The sequence below is a fragment of the Ovis aries genome, chromosome 3 (assembly GCF_016772045.2).
Source record: "Ovis aries strain OAR_USU_Benz2616 breed Rambouillet chromosome 3, ARS-UI_Ramb_v3.0, whole genome shotgun sequence".
Taxonomy (NCBI): Eukaryota; Metazoa; Chordata; class Mammalia; order Artiodactyla; family Bovidae; genus Ovis; species Ovis aries.
In genome coordinates this window covers 37491378-37503577 of record NC_056056.1, presented here as the reverse complement: position 1 = coordinate 37503577, position 12200 = coordinate 37491378, and positions in this window count along the sequence as shown.

The following is a 12200-nucleotide window of genomic DNA, read 5'->3' as shown; positions in this document are numbered from 1 at the left end:
ACTGTCTGAGCCACCAGGGAATGCCCTCAAAGTCTATCCATATTGTTGCAAATGGCAAGAGTTCCTTCTTTTTTCTGGTTGAATAATATTCTGTTGTATGTATGCATCACATTTTCTTTATTCATTCAGGTCATTGATGAACCCTTAGGTTGTTTCCATGTCTTGGCTGTTGTAAAGGATTTATCAATGAATATGGAATGCAGATATTTAAGACAGTGTTTTCATTTCCTTCAGAGAAATACCCAGGAATGAAATTGCTGGATCCAGATGGTAAAGCGTCTGTCTACAATGCGGGAAACCCGGGTTCGATCCTTAGGTCGGGAAGATCCTCTGGAGAAGGAAATGGCAATCCACTCCAGTACTATTGCCCGGAAAATCCCATGTACAGAGGAGCTTGGTAGGCTACAGTCCATGGGGTTGCAAAGAGTCGGACACGACTGAGCGACTTCACTTCATAGTAGTCATATTTTTAATTTTTTGGAAGAACTTCCATACTGTTTTCCATAATGGCTGTAACCAATTTATATTCCCACCAGCAATATACCTGGGTTCCTCTTCTCCATCCTTGCCCACACTTATTTTCTCCATGGTGACCATTCTAACAGATATGAGGTGATATCTCATGGTTTTAATTTGCCTTTCTCCTAGTGATCAATGATGCTGAGCATTTTTTCATGTTACCTGTTGGCTATTTGTATGTCTTCTCTAGAAATATGTCCATTTAAGTCTTTTGCCCATGTTTTAATCAGATTTTTTGCTATTATATGAGTTCCTTATGTATTTTATATATTAACTCACCAGGCAGATGATTTTCATCTATTTCCTCCTATTCTGTAGGTTGTCCTTTTATTTTGCTGATTGTTTCTTTTGCTGTGCAGAAGCCCCTTTATCTTTTCCAATCCCCTTCTTCTGCGTGTAAGGACCTCACTTTGGAGAAAGTCAGTTTTCCACTTTCCTCTGACTAGATTTGACCAAATTCCCACTCACTCCTCCCAGCATCTAATAGAAGAAGTTCTTAAAGGGACTTGTTCAGCCAAACATACATCCTGATGCAGTGATCGTGGGAGCCCTGTAGAGGGGAAGTGACTGGGCCAAGGTTAGGGAGAGGCAGGGCAGGGCCTGGGCTCCAAAGTCGGGAAGAAAACCCCGGGACTCGCACCATGGAGGACCCCTAGATGGAGCCAGTGGCCTCAGCATTCCTCTGGACCCCAATAGGCTGTGACCCAGAATGGGATGCAGTCCAGCACCTGTGTGCCCTGGTCACTCCACAACAGCCTCTTGGCTGAACCTGAGCCCCTCCTGCCTCCAGGACCTCTGAGAACATCTTGAGTCAGCCCCAAGGAGGATGGCCTCCCTGTTCTAAGAACAAGAGGGAAGCCAAGGAGGAAGATAGAGGAGGCGTCTAAGTTCACTGTGAGGTGGGAGAGGAAGATGCTCCCAGAAGGAAGATTTCACAGTTAATGGAAGGAGGGACCCGGGGTGAGGAAAGGAGGTGCAGCAACGTAGCAAAAGCGTGCGGGTAGCATCGCTTTTTACAGTCCGCACAGGAGGGATGAATGCAAGGGCCCCAGAGTCAAACCTGCGGAGTTTTCCAATCTCAGCTCTGATTTCAGGACCTTGGCTAAGTCACTTAACTCTCTAAACCTGTTTCCTTGACTGTAAATCAGGGAGAGCAGTAGGTACTGCTCTGCAGTAGACTCCTGCTCAGAGGCCCCCACTGCTGATCGGGGAAAGGGTGCCACGGGCCTCATCACTGACCAGCCTGCTTCTAGCCCCCAGCCTGCGAGAGAGAAGTGGTGAGCAGAAGCTGCCCTTTGTTCTGCCTGACAGCACCCCTACTTGGATGTGCGCAGCCCCCCTCACACTCCTACCCCCTGACCTTCTTTTCATCCAGCCAGAAAAGGTGACGCACTGGCCTGGCCGCTCCCACATTTGATATTTGTCTTCTCATCTCAATAGGAAGACTGTGGGGATGTTTCCCGAAAAGTGAATGGGGAGCACGTGGCTTGGTTGAATGACAGACGCCTGCAGTGGAAAAGTTGATGACTCCTCAGGCCTTGAGGTGTCCAAATAAAGCCAGGAAGGGACTGAATGAACAAGCCACGTGTTCTCTGGGAAACAGCGTCTTGGCAGCAGGGACCTCAGGGAAAGAATTTTGATGAGCATAGTTCCTCCAGCTCCCCAGATCTGACACCCTTACACAGCCAGAGAACAGTCATCCAACCCAGGAACTGAACATTTCTACAGGAGTGCTGACTAACTTAACAGAACACAGGCAAACCTGCCAGGATCCAGTCTGGGGTCCCCGTCTGTATTTAGCGCCATGAGTAGAGTCACGGGTGGCCTCAAGGCAGCCAGTCCCACGGCTCCTCAGGACCAGTGGGGGCATCGCCACAGCAGGGGCGGGCAGGGCAGAGCTGGCCTCTGCAGGCCTCTCTCCTTAGAATGACCTCCTGGCTCCTCAAAGCCCCGTGTGGCTGACATCTGGCTGCAGGCCCAAACTCACCTATCACTGTGGGTGCACCCTCCAGGCAGCCTGTCCCTTCCTCATCACTCGCTGTTCTGACAGGGCCCAACGGGGAAACTGAATCTGCCACTCAGTCCCCTGCAAGTGTGGGTCCCTGATGGTAATCTCCCGGTTCCAACAGAGGTCTTGCAGAATATAGAGGTGAAGAAAGACGGACCCTCCCTTCAGCCTGCTTGTGAGATGGAAAATACACCTTGTGGACTATGGCCTTTTGTCTGCAACACTTCTTTCCCTGGACAGTGGACTGAGGGTGGGTGCCCCTGCTCACCTACCACGTGCGGGGCCCCTCCAGCCCCCCTGGGCCCAGACTTTGGCACCAGTAACAGTTTGTGCTTTGGGCAAGATGCCCTCTCTTGTTGGCCCTCTTTGCTTCTGTCTGGTTGGCTTCACACCTCATGAACAGTGGTTTGTTTTTGTTTTGCAGAGAAGGAAAGCTTGTGTGTGGGCAGGAGGGACAGGGAGTAAAGCCCCCTCATCTTTGCTCCCTCCTTTGTGCAGGGCCCCACAGGCAGTGAGGAGATAATAAATATTTACTGAATTAAATTAGCTCAAACTTCATCCAGAGCATCTCAGACCAAGGGCTCATTTTACAGATGAGGGTATGGGGACCCGGGGAGGGGACGCCCTCTGTGTGGGGCCTGAGAAGCATGGACACACTGGACGCTTGTTAGTACTGTCTGGGAACCTTGATGGCACCTGATGCTCAGCTGGCATCCTGACCGATTAAGTCAGAATTCCGGGGTGCGACCAGGTGCAGGTGTGAAAGCTCTGCAGGTGATCCAGGTGATTTGGTTGGCAGGCCCTGGCCTCAGGGGAAGGTGAAGGCAGGACCTATATGTGGAGACCAGACCAGAGAGGGTGCTGTCCGTGCCCCTGCCGACCCTCACCGAGGAGGGGTATCTTTGGTGAGTTGAGTGGATGGAGAGAGCACTGGGCATTCAACACATGCGCATCTTGTGTCTCCTGGCCCTGCTGAGAAACCTGCACTGCGGTTGGATGACCCAGGACAGGCTAAGGGGCAGCAAGCCATCCCAAGGTGGTCCCGAGCCCAGACTAGAGAGAAAGGGCCAAACTCAGAGTCCCGCTATCCCGAGGAACAAGACAGGACCCCAGCCCTCCATGCCCAGCTTTCTCCAGCTGTCTGTGCCTTCTTATCATCAGCAAGAGAGCTGAAACAAGTATGGATCCTAAAATCTCTCAAGGCAGCAATTTTGTTTACCATTTTCTTACTCCAAGGGCACACTTTAGAGAGACCGGAATGATGCAGGCTTGCCTACCATCAGGAGACACAGGGCCACCCACTCGGGGTCTGCGCAGTGGTTTTCTGCCCCAGACTGCACAGCACTGCATTGGGTTCTGCAAAAGATAAGACTTCTTAAAAATAATCACACACCATTTCACACCTAAAAATAATTCCTTAAGATCATTAAATATCCAGTTAGTGTAACTGACTATCTCATAGTTTATTTTTATGGTTTATTTACTCAAAAGAGGACCCAATAAGATTTACCCACTGCATTTGATTAATGTGACTCTGAAGTCACAGTCTATAGTTTTTTTTTTATCAGTTATAAGCTGAATTACTTCCACTGAGAGAAACTTTCCTTCATCAAATACTTAGCTTGAGATACCATTATGTTGGAAAGGAAGGTTAAATGCTAAGTTCTTTTCCTCTAGATACCACTCTTCAGAGTAAATAATTAGTTATCCAGCATCCTCCAAATGTATCAATGTGTGTTTTTATTTATTTATTTATTTTGAGCATCATTAACACTGGGCTTTTACCACACTTGACATCTTTCTCTGTATTTCAATTATTTCTCTTACTGATATTCAAACTGTCCCTCTTTGAGCGGTGGGAGCTTAAGTTGGCTCCTGAGTCTTTCGGTCCTGACATCAAAGGTTTTTTGGGTTTTCTTGTTGTTGTTTTTTAAATTTTATTGAAATATAGTTGATTTACAATGTTGTGTTAATTTCTGCTGTATAGCAAAGTGATTCAGTTACACCTATATATATTCCTTTTCATATTCTTTTCCATTATGGCTTATCATAGAATACTGAATATAGTTTCCGGTATTACACAGTAGGAACTTATTGTTCATCCATCATATAGAGAGTAGTTTGCATCTGCTAATTCCAACCTCCCAATCCTTTCCTCTCCCATCACCCTTTGGCAACCACAAATCTGTTCTCTATATAGTATCTCCGAGTGTGTTTCTGTTTCATAGATTTGGTCATTTGTGCCATATTTTAGAGGCCACATATAATATTATTTGATTTCATATGGTATTTGTCTTTCTCTTTCTTACTTTGCTTAGTATGATAATCTCTAGGTCAATGCATATTGCTTCAAATGGCATTATTTCATTCCTTTTTGTGGCTGAGTAATATTCCATTGTATGTGTGCACCACATCTTCTTTATCCATTCATCTGTCAATGGACATGTAGGTTGCTTCCTTGTCTTGGCTATTTTAAATAATGCTGCCATGAACATTGGGTGTATGACTCTTTTTGAATTATGACTTTCTCAGGATATATGCCCAGGAGTGGAATTGCTGGATCATACGGTAGCTCTACTTTCAGTTTTTATGAGGAATCTCCATACTGTTTTCTGTAGTGGCTGTAACAAATTTATAGTACCATCAACAATGTAGGAAGGTTCCCTTTAAGTAACATGTTCTCCAGCATGTTACTTATAGACTCTTAAAATTTTATTTTGTTGTTTATTTTTGATGGCACTGGGTCTTTGTTGCTATGCATGGGCTACTCTCTAGTTGCGATGTGTGGGTTTCTTGTTGCGGTGGACTTGGCTGTTGCAGAACACATGCTCTAGGGTGCACGGGCTTTAGTAGTTGCAGCTCAGGGGCTCTGGAGACCATATAGATCCAGTTGTTGTGGTGCATGGGCTTAGCTGCCCTGTGGTATGTGGAATCTTCCTAGATCAGGGATCAAACCTGTGCCCCCTGCATTGGCAGGAAGGCTTCTAACCACTGGACCCCAGGAAAGTCCTAGACTTTTTGATAATGATCATTCTGACTGGTGTGAGATGGTACCTCATTTTAGTTTTGATTTGAATTTCTCTTTTTTTAAATGTACTTTATTTATTTATTTATTTATTTTAATTTTTATTTTTACTTTATTTTACTTTACAATACTGTATTGGTTTTGCCATACATTGACATGAATCCACCACGGGTGTACATGCGATCCCAAATATGCACCCCCCTCCCACCTCCCTCCCCACAACATCCCTCTGGGTCATCCCCATGCACCAGCCCCAAGCATGCTGTATCCTGCATTGGACATAGACTGGTGATTCGATTCTTACATGATAGTATACATGTTACAATGCCATTCTCCCAAATCATCCCACCCTCTCCCTCTCCCTCTGAGTCCAAAAGTCCACTATACACATCTGTGTCTTTTTTGCTGTCTTGCATATAGGGTCATCATTGCCATCTTTCTAAATTCCATATATATGTGTTAGTATACTGTATTGATGTTTTTCTTTCTGGCTTACTTCACTCTGTATAATCGGCTCCAGTTTCATCCATCTCAACAGAACTGATTCAAATGTATTCTTTTTAACAGCTGAGTAATACTCCATTGTGTATATGTACCACAGCTTTCTTATCCATTCATCTGCTGATGGACATCTAGGTTGTTTCCATGTCCTGGCTATTATAAACAGTGCTGCGATGAACATTGGGGTACATGTGTCTCTTTCAATTCTGGTTTCCTCGGTGTGTATGCCTAGCAGTGGGATTGCTGGGTCATATGGCAGTTCTATTTGCAATTTTTTAAGGAATCTCCACACTGTTTTCCATAGTGGTTGTACTAGTTTGCATTCCCACCAACAGTGTAGAAGGGTCCCCTTTTCTCCACACCCTCTCCAGCATTTATTGCTTGCAGATTTTTGGATCGCAGACATTCTGACTGGTGTGAAGTGGTACCTCATTGTGGTTTTGATTTGCATTTGTCTAATAATGAGTGATGTTGAGCAGCTCTTCATGTGTTTGTTAGCCATCCGTATGTCTTCTTTGGAGAAATGTCTATTTAGTTCTTTGGCCCATTTTTTGATTGGGTCGTTTATTTTTCTGGAATTGAGTTGTACAAGTTGCTTGTATATTTTTGAGATTAGTTGTTTGTCAGTTGTTTCATTTGCTATTATTTTCTCCCATTCAGAAGGCTGTCTTTTCACCTTGCTTATATTTTCCTTTGTTGTGCAGAAGCTTTTAATTTTAATTAGATCCCATTTGTTTATTTTTGCTTTTATTTCCAGAATTCTGGGAGGTGGATCATAGAGGATCCTGCTGTGATTTATGTCGGAGAGTGTTTTGCCTATGTTCTCCTCTAGGAGTTTTATAGTTTCTGGTCTTACATTTAGATCTTTAATCCATTTTGAGTTTATTTTCATGTGCGGTGTTAGAAAGTGATCTAGTTTCATTCTTTTACAAGTGGTTGACCAGTTTTCCCAGCACCACTTGTTAAAGAGATTGTCTTTACTCCATTGTATATTCTTGCCTCCTCTGTCAAAGATAAGGTGTCCATATGTGAGTGGATTTATCTCTGGGCTTTCTATTTTGTTCCATTGATCTATATTTCTGTCTTTGTGCCAGTACCATACTGTCTTGATGACTGTGGCTTTGTAGTAGCGCCTGAAGTCAGGCAAGTTGATTCCTCCAGTTCCGTTCTTCTTTCTCAAGATTGCTTTGGCTATTCGAGGTTTTTTGTATTTCCATACAAATCTTGAAATTATTTGTTCTAGTTCTGTGAAAAATATCACTGGTAGCTTGATAGGGATTGCATTGAATTTGTAAATTGCTTTGGGTAGAATACTCATTTTCACTATATTGATTCTTCCGATCCATGAACATGGTATATTTCTCCATCTATTAGTGTCTTCTTTGATATCTTTCATCAGTGTTTTATGTTTTTCTATATATAGGTCTTTAGTTTCTCTAATAATTAGTGATGATGAGCACTTTCTTATGTGCCTGTTGGGTCATCTGCATATCCTCTTTGGAGAAATGTCTATTTAGGTCTTCTGTTCATTTTGCTATTGGTTTGTTTATTTTTGAGCTATATGAATTGTTTGTATATTTTGGCAATTAAGCCCTAATCACTGACCTCAAGAGTCTTTGAAAACTTCCTTGCTTTTGAAATAGTATCTCAAGATGTCCAGGTTTACCTTCTACAGTCCTGGACCATTTGTCCAAGAATCTCTGGTTCTTTTGAATGGAAAATGATTTTCCATTATCTGGAAACTAGGCTACTCAATGGTTGGCCATTATTTATGGCATTTTCAATGGACAGGACAACCAAGTAGCTCTCTTCTGTTTTTGTTTCATTTTCAAGACCAAATACATCATAAATTTATACTGATTATTTTCAGTCCAAATTTAGGATTATGGGGATTTTATTGAAACTTTTAAAATTCTATACTTATATATCTTTTACACTGAAGATCTTGGTTCCAGCAACATTATTGTAATCACTTATATGCCTAAATTTAACAATAAATGCAATAATTTCAGAAAATAAACTGGTATCATTACTAACAAAATAACGATAAAAACAAGTTTTTTAAAAAAATTCTTTTTGTCTTAAACTATATACTGTTAAGTATATTATAATTAACTGAAACCATTCTTCTGTGTGTAGTTATTCCACAAATTTGATATGTTAGGGTCATTTGTTTAATTTTCCTTTTTATTTTTAGAAATTGCTTTTTACATTTTTCATTTAATTTTATTTAAAAACATTAAAAAAAATTTTTTGGCCATGATACACAGCGTGCAGGATATTAGTTCTCCAAACAAAGATTAAACCTGGGCCACCACAGTGAAAGTGCTGAGTCATGGTTAGTTTTACAAAACTCTCATTTAGTTTTATAATTATGTAAAACATTAACTTGGTTCCAAAGTCAAGCATATAGCGTAAAATAAGGTACATAAAGGAAATCTAGTTCCTTTCCTAGTCCCATCCATCAAGCTCCTTCCCTCCCCCCATGTGTTACCATTTTACTTTTATAATTTCTGTTAAATTATTTTGAATAAATTAGCTTTGAAATTAAGCATGTGTGTGTGTATGTGTATGGCCTCACCTTTTTTGATAAAAGATAGCATAACTATGTACCTTGTTCTCTATCTTTCTTTTTTCGCTTAACATAGTATTTTTGAGAAATGTTTCATATCAGTGTATGGAGCTGTGCATCATGCCTCTGTACAGAACTCAATCATAGAATTTTACCATGGTGTATTCAATCATTCCCTACCTCAGACATTTAGCTTGTTGGTAGTGTTTTATTCTTACTAATAGAGCTGCAATGGAGAGTTTTGTGCATGCATCTTACTTTTTTTTTTTTTTGTCAGTGCATTTTTGAGGATAGATCAATGCATAAGAATTATGTTAGATATTGGAAAATTCTTTATTTTCTTGGGCTCCAAAATCACTGCAGATGGTGACTGCAGCCATGAAATTAAAAGACATTTGCTCCGTGGAAGAAAAGCTATGACAAACCTAGATAGCATATTAAAAAGTAGAGACATTATCTTGCTGACAAAGGTCCGTCTAGTCAAAGCTATGGTTTTTCCAGTAGTCATGTATGGGTGTAAGAGTTGGACCATAAAGAAGGCTGAGCACTGAAGAATTGCTGCTTTTGAACTGTGGGGTTGGAAAAGACTCTTGAGAGTCCCTTGGACTGCAAGGAGATCCAACCAGTCCATCCTAAAGGAGATCTGTCCTGAATATTCATTGGAAGGACTAATGCTGAAGCTGAAGCTCCAATACTTTGGCCACCTGATGGTGGCCAAAGAACTGACTCATTTGAAAAGACCCTGCTGCTGGGAAAGATTGAAGGCAGGAGGAGAAGGGGACAACAGAGGATGAGATGGTTGGATGGCATCACCAATTCAATGGACATGAGCTTGAGCAAGCTCTGGGAGTTGGTGATAGACAGGGAAGCCTGGCATGCTGCAGTCCATGGCGTCGCTAAGAGTCGGATATGACTGAGTGTCTGAACTGAACTGATTGGAAAATTCTCCTCTACAGGTGTAGCTGGGTGGAGGTGAGATTAGTTGGACAAGACTCTTAAGGATGCACATTTTAAAAGATTATTTATTTATTTATTTTGGCTGTACCGGGTCTTTGTTGCTGCGTGGACTGCTGCATTGAGGCAAGCAGGGGCTACTCTTTGTTGCAATGCTTGCACTTCTCATTGCGGTGGCTTCTCATGGGCCCTAGGGCACTTGGGCTTCAGTAGCTGTAGCACGTGGGCTCAGTAGTTGGGGGTTCCCAGGCTCTAAAGCACAGACTCAACAGTTGTGGTGCACGGGCTTAGTTGCTTCATGGCGTGTGGGATCTTCCTGGACCGGGGATTGAACCCAAGTCTCCTGTATTGGCAGAAGGGTCCTATCCACTGAGCCACCAGGGATGTTCTCAGGGTGCACTTTTTGAGTCAAGTTTCTGCTTTTAGGAATTTGGATGCTAATATATTTTGGTAAATCATACCATCAATCAAAAATGATTTGATTCATGTAAAAAAAAAAGCTAATTATTTCCCAGAAGTAGATGGGTTTGCATTTCAAATTTTTGTTTCTGTTATGTTAAATTTATAAAATTTTGCACCCAGCTTTAGTTCAGGATCCTTTCTGAACGACTTCCAAGGAATCATTGTTTAGAATTTACTGTGCAAAAGGAATTGGTGAGATGCTGGGCTAAACACTGGTCAGGATAAGAGAAATATGAGACATTCTTATCTTGGCTTTCCAGAAGCTTATAATCCAGCTGAGGTGATAGGACTGAAAAATAACTATAACATAAGATAGTATGTAATACAGCTAAGCAAGATTTGCAGAGAAATATCACCATGAGAGGAGGACATTTCAAGCTAGCTTGATCAGGAAATGGTTCAGAGAAAAAGTGGGATTTGACTGAATTTGGGCTGTGAAGGAAGCACCTTTATGAGCGAAGGTGGGAAAAGGCAGGGGGCATGTGAGTTTTAGGCGAAGATCCACATCTGGGGACAATCCTGGGCCCAAGGTTAGGCTGGGTTGGGAGGAACAGGGAGAGAGAGGTTGAATCTGGGCTGCCTGACATCATTAGGAAGTCACTGAGGGCAATGAGAAGTGGGGTTCCCTGATTAAACTGGCACTGTGGGGATATCAGCTGGGTCCTGTGGACAGACAAAGGCATCATCTCCTGGAGCAGGGAGAGCTGGTAAATGGTGCAGACTTGCCAGATTTAATGTAACAGGACTGAAGAGCTGCCCCTGAGGAGGAAGGCACACGTGGGGGTGATGACCTGACTGTCAGGGCAGGTGAGGGAGGGATGAGTGAGATGGTGAGGTTCTGTGTCTGCAGGGCTGGGGGAAAGAGGACTGCATTGGCTAGGAGGGAGAGAGCTATACTTTCACCAGTTTCGCATGGAAATGCTGTCCACACTGTCTTAAGTCCGAGTGATCTAGGTGGAGGTCATGACTGAAGTCCTCAGAAGGGCCAGTTGTTGATGAGGTTGTCTGTGTGCAACTCTGGAGAACGCGTGGGCTCCCCGATGTCCCCTGGGGTGAGGGAGAAGGTGGCCGAGCTCCTCTGTGTCTCTCACAGTGCAGGGTCTGGGACTCTTGCTGGAAGCCGTGCCAATTTCCTCCCGACTCCACTGGGAGGTTTTCGAAGTTGCAGAGTCGAGGTGGACATCTGGCCATCCAGCATCATTTTTATCCTGATCTCAATAGCAATCCTCTTAAAGTTCATCCCTCCCCAACACCTTGTCCCTGTGGTCCAAGGGGACACCCTCCAGACCTGGCTCTAGGAGGTGGTAAGTAACCCAGGGACGCAACCCACCTAATATTTCCAGGCCAGTGTGTGGTTCAGGAATGACCATTGCAACCCAATTTAGAATTTGTGTTGTTCCACTGGGGAAGCGGTCTCTCTGGTTTTTTCCCACTGGATTTGAACCTGAGAGGATGTAAGGCTGAGGTGACTGTGGGCATCAAGTCACCATGTGGCTCCTGGGAATCAAGTCAACACCACCAAGACAGCACAGGTTGTCTTTTTAAAACTGTTTGGCATGGAGACTGCATGCCTGCGTGCAGGTTAGATTCTGTGACATCCTATGGCCTACTAGCTGGCATCCTACCTACCTTCACAGGGGGTTGCTGAAGCCCTTTATATAATTTATCAGTGAAATGAGTGATGTGGAAGCACACGGGTGACCAGAAAGACCCTGCTCTCCTCTCCCCTCTGTCTGATCAGATTATAGACATCCCAGCAGCCTGATGACTGCCATCCTGGCAACCTGGCTCTTCGGGTCCTGCACACCCCTTTCCCAGAGAATGGCGATGGGCGCTCCCCTCAGAGTGAATCTTTCAAGCAGATGCTCATTGGAAGATCCGAAGACAGAGTGGGGCGCTGCAGAGCTCAGGTTCTGCAGGGAAAATCATTTTCCTTCTACCCTTCTGGGTTCTTGAAATATCAGACAGATTAACAAGAGAATAATCAAAAATTGATTAGCATGTATCATCCCTCCTGTATTCATAGAGATACCCAGGGAAAACTGAGTAACTCCCCAAGGTGGCTTAGAATCCAGGCTGAAATACCACTTAATGGAAAGGGGAGGGAGAAAGTAACCTTCTTAGGGGAGAGTGAATGGTGATCAGGAAAGATGAATGGG